Genomic DNA, 5,453 nt, shown 5'->3' on the forward strand with positions numbered 1-5,453 from the left:
TAAAGATGTTTAACAGATCTGAAAATTATCTGGAAATAGGCACACATGCTTTTTTTCCTTCATCATCACGATTGTTTAACTCTACCTTTTTAAAAGTTAAATTTTCTACTTCAAGGATAAAAAAGGGCACATTATGAAAAAAAGCCTCAAACATTACATAAAGTCTACCGTAAAAAAGATGGCCCCAGGTCAGGTGCAGTGGCATGTGCCTGTAATTCCAGCAGTTTGAGAGGCTGAGGTAGGAGAACCTTGAGTTCAAAGCCAACCTCAGCAACTTAGCAAGGCCCTAAGCAACTTAGGAAGACTCTGTCTCTAAATAAAATATTTAAAAAGGGACTGGGATGTGGTTCAGTGGTTAAGCACACCTGGGTTTAATCCCTGGTACAAAAAAAAAAAAAAAAGACTCTCCCTTTTTTCATATTACTGCCCTCTCAGCACTGTTCTAAAGTAACCACTATATCCCTTCAGCTATGTATACCCACAATCGTATTACTCATAAGCATACTAGTGTTATTATCAGCACTGTTTGACATAAATGGAATCTTACTAAAACACTCATTTTCACATTAGCTTTTTAAAATAATCCTGAATATTTTTTCTATAGCAACATATAGATCTCATTTTTTCAAGGTCTGCATTGTATTAAATCATATGCCTCCAATACAGTTTCTTCAAAGGGACTGTTACTGATAAACAGCTAGATCATTTCCAGTTTGGAGCCATTACAGTGCTGCAATTTGCTACTTTATGGCAGATGATTAAATGCCAACCTTTCTAAATATATATTAATTGCAAACATTAAAATATTAAAAATATACATGTACCACAAATACGTGGGATTCATTTCAGGAATGTACGAAGAGCTAAGTATTTGAAAAATTTATAATAAATGATACAAGATTATTTCCAAAGATTAAGAGTTTTTTGTTTTTTTTTTTCTTTTTTTCTTTTTTGGTATTAGGAACTGAACCCAGGGTCACTTAACCACTAAGCCACTTCGCAACTCTTTTCATTTTTTTGGGACAGGGTCTCACTAAGTTGCCTAAGGTCTCACTAAATTGCTGAGGCTGGCCTCGAACTTGTGATCCTCCTGCCTCAGCCTCCTGAGTTGCTGGGATTACAGGTGTGCACCATCACACCCAATGGGATCTGATGAATGTGATAAAATATATGTGTACATGAGTGCATGTGTGTTTGCACTTCCACAACAAACTCAAAGCCAGCATCATGTTTACTGGAAAAGCATTCCTTTAATGACTAGAAACATGTCAAAGAAGTTCATAATCAACATTATCATAAAATTATTTAACATTTTATGGACACAACCAGCTGATTCTTTTATAGGAGAAACAATATGAGGCATAAAACTTAGAAGAAAATAAAACCATCATAACTTGTGGATAGTATATTTCCAGAAAAAAAAAACTATTGAAAATGAAAACTATTGAAAATTAAAATGAAAAAGTTATTTTTTCATTTTAAATCAAGATATAATTCACCATCAAATTCATGCTTTATTAAAAGTGTACAATTCAGTGAATTTTTGTATATTCTGAGTTGTGCAACTATTACACTATTTCCAAAACATTTTCATGACCCCCATCTACGTTATTAGTCACTTCACATTTCCTCACCCAATCCCTAGTAATCACTAATTTACTTTCTGCCTCTATGGATTTGCCTTATTTGGACATTTCATTAAAAAGGAATCATACAATATGTGGTCATTTGTGATTGACTTCTTTTACATAGCATCATGTTTTCAAGGTTTATGTGTGATGTAATATGAATCTGCACTTCATTCCTTTTGACTGCAGAAAAATATTCTACCAAACAGATATACTACATCTTGTTTGTCCACTGATCAGTTGATGGACATTTGGGTTGTTTCTGCTCCTATTAAAAACAATGCTGCTAATGACATTCCTGTGCAATTTTTGTGTGGACATGTTTTAAACTCTTGGGTATATACCTAGGAATAGATTGATGTAATATGTAAGGGTTTCAATCTTTCTAAACTAATATAGCCATCCTAGTGAGTGTGAAGTGGTATCACATCATGGTTTTGTACTGAAAAACTACTTTAAATAGTAATAAAATTATTGAATTTGATTGAATATAAAATTATTTTTTAAAACATCAAATGCCTTCTTATATAAAAACAACAACCTGTTAAACAATATAATGAAAGAAAATATCCCAACAAAAATGATAAACTAAACTGGGTGTGGTGGCACATGCTTATACTCCCAGCAACTTGGGAGGCTGAAGCAGGAGGATCCCAAGTTTGAGTCCTGGATAACTTATCAAGTCTGTCTAGGAAAAAAAAAAAAAAAAGGACTGGGGTGTGGCTAGGGGATGTAGTTCAGTGGTAAAGTACCTCTGAATTCAATCTCCATTAACAAAAAAAAAGACTGCCGCTAACAAAACAGTTAAGATCTAGATGAAGAAAATTTGACACTACTAAAGTGCACAGGAGGGCTGAACAAATGAAATGGCATAATTTGCCCCCTCCCAACTGTTCTTAAATAGAAATAATCAACATTTTAATTACTTCAATTCTCCCTATATTAGTCTATAATATTTCTTCAACAAAAATATCTCCTACTAGCTGTAGCCAAAGTTCATGTGAGAAGACAATACAGAATTGTGGGTTTATCTATAGACCCAGGTGTCCTGGGTTCCCATCCAGGCTTACTGCTTATCAGCTGCAAATCCTTGGACAATTACTTTATATTAAGTATCATAATTATTCCAAATAAAACTAGGCAGAAAAAATTTTAAAGTGATGAGACAGGACTGATTCTACTAGATTTTAAAACAGCAAATTTAAAAATTCAGACAGATCAGTGAAATAATCCAAAAGCCCAAATTCATATGGGAATTTAGAAAATAATGAAGGTGGCATTTTGAATTAGAGCCTGGCACAATGGTGCACATCATAATTCCAGTGACTAGGGAAGTGGAGGCAGGAGGATCCAAATTGGAGGCCAGCTTCAGAAACCATTTTGACCCATCTCAAAATAAAAATTAAAAAGGATGGGGATGTAGCTCACTCATAAGAGAATCCCTGTGTTCTAAGACCAGTACTGGAAAAAAATAAAATTGGCGTAATAAAGGAGGAGGGTTCATCATCAGTGATTATCTGGAACAAAACTCCCACTTCACTCCTTACAAAAATATATTCTGGATTAAGAAACTATTTAAAAACAAAACATAAAAATAAAACCATTAAAAGGGAAGCATTTAACAATCTGAATGTAGTATGACCTCCAAACATAGAAGTCAGAAAAGATTAATAAATATATGAATTTCTGTAAGACAGAAAAGACAAAATACCAGAAGCAAAATCAGTAGACAATAGAATAAGTGTAACATACCACAAAGGATATGTTTTCCTTAGTGTGTAAAGAACTCCTACAGACAATTTTTAAAAATGCCTTTCTTGCCAGGTGTGGTGGTGCATGGCTATAATCCCAGTGGCTCAGGAGACTGGGTAGGAGGATTGCAAGTTCAAAGCCAGTCTCAGTAACTTAGCAAGACCCTTAGCTAAAATTCAAAATATTTTTTAAAAGGGTTGATGATGTGGCTCAGTGGTTAAGCATTCCCTCAGTTTAACCCCTGGTTCAATCCCAGCTCAAGAACACATAAATCACAGAAAAATACAAATTATCTTTAGTTTCACTCATAACAAAAGACATGAGTTAACACTGCAACTAGAAACCATCTTTCACCTGTTTGATAACATGGTGTGTGGGGAAACAGGCATTCTCACTTACCATTGATGAGAGAAAAATGGGTATACATAATCTCTATGAGGGCAATTTGCTAATATCAAAGAATACATCGACAGCAAATTCCTAGGCCTGCAATTCAGCTTCCTAGGAATCTATCCTAAATACATATTTGCACTTGTGTACAATTAAATAAGAACAAGGATATTCACTGAAGCACTGTATGCAATAGGAAAATAACCAACACTTAAATATTCAAGTATTAATGATTTAAATCATTATCATGCATAAGGAGAAAGGCAGTCCTACATGTATTAACTGAAATAAGTATACTACACTATCAAATGCTTTTTTAAAGGACGCATGTCACATATATCAATAATAACCAAAAGACATACAATAAATACAAAAAGAACGGACATGTGCCTAAAATAAATATGAATATATTCCCAAGAAACCGTTATTACTAATGACTTGTGGAGCAAGGCTGGGATGTAGGAATAACAATGTTTACTTTTCCCTGTACCCTTTCTCTTTTTTTTTTTTTTTTGACAATTTTGGATTGTTTAAATCTTTTGCACGAATTACCTGTTACACTGTGGCAACGAATTTTCAAATTTCCATTCGTTCTTTGTTTTATTCGCAGTTAGTAAGGTGGAACCTTAACCTTGTGCAGAGCTGAAGTCCGAAAAACCGGTGAGAGAGAGTAACTCCTGCCCGGAGGAGCCGGGAGGCAGAGTGAGCCTCGGAAACGGGTTCTCACTAGCCACGGAGGGAGAGGGCGGTCTCACCAGAAATGCGGGTTCCTGGGCCGCGCCTCGGCTCCGCTGAATCGGAGCCCCAGAGTGACGCCCAGAAATCACGTTTTTGACAGGATCCCACTCGGGACCTGGATGCGGGCGGATTTCGAAGCCCTCCGAGCTGGAGAGGGACCGCACGACGACGTGTCTTCTCGCCTCTCCCTTGCGGTCACTGTCGCGCTCGGGTGATGGGGTGTCAGCCAGGATCGAAGGCCTCCCTTGGCCGTGGCCACCCTCCTCCCGGGCCCTGGATCGGCCGCGAGTCCGCTGGGCCAGGCCGAGCCTGCGGAGCGGAGCCGGCGCGCGACCCCGCGAGTCGCTGGAGGCGAAAGGGCTGCAAGAAGCGAACGCAGAGGGGAGAGAGCACAGGCTGGGAGGCAAGTTAAGGTGCTTAGGGAAAAAAAGGATGGTGGAGGGAAATAAATTTGGAAGGCGGAAAAAAGAAAAGCCTACGACTCCGCCGGGACTCGAACCCGGAACCTTTGAATGCCTTCAACCTCTAGAAGTCCAATGCGCTATCCATTGCGCCACGGAGCCACCTGTTGGAGTCTCCGCGCATCTGCGATATTAAGCCAGAGGCGACGGCCCCGCGCCCTCCCTACTGCCCCTTTGGTCGTCTCTGTCGCTGGAGCCCGGCTGCCGCGCCCAGACCTCAGCCAGCTTGAGCGGCCGCCCCAAACCTGGGAGCCCGGTTTCCTGCACAGCCGCCAGTCGCGAAAACGACGAGCCCGGCGAAAGAAGGGCGGCCGCCGTCCGCCAGTCCCAGCTGGTCGGGGTGAAGGCAGCCAGAACCGAGTCTCGGCCCGCCCCCGGCAAGCCGCACAAATCTCGGTCGCGCCCTTTCCTCCCGGCTCCCTTCCAGCCCCAAGCGTCCCCGCCTACCAGGTCTCTCCGGCGGCCGCTCCCGCCGGGCCCGGAC

At 40.0% G+C, this 5,453-nt stretch overlaps 1 non-coding gene across 1 annotated transcript; it reads right to left on the reverse strand.

Annotated features, from left to right (window-relative positions):
• Positions 1-4,986: 4,986 nt before the first annotated feature.
• Trnar-ucu (transfer RNA arginine (anticodon UCU)) lies at positions 4,987-5,071 on the reverse strand. Its single transcript is given in 2 exon segments — positions 4,987-5,022; positions 5,035-5,071. It is a non-coding gene; the product is annotated as a tRNA-Arg (tRNA).
• Positions 5,072-5,453: the final 382 nt, after the last annotated feature.

The sequence above is a fragment of the Sciurus carolinensis genome, chromosome 1, assembly GCF_902686445.1.
Source record: "Sciurus carolinensis chromosome 1, mSciCar1.2, whole genome shotgun sequence".
Lineage (NCBI taxonomy): Eukaryota > Metazoa > Chordata > Mammalia > Rodentia > Sciuridae > Sciurus > Sciurus carolinensis.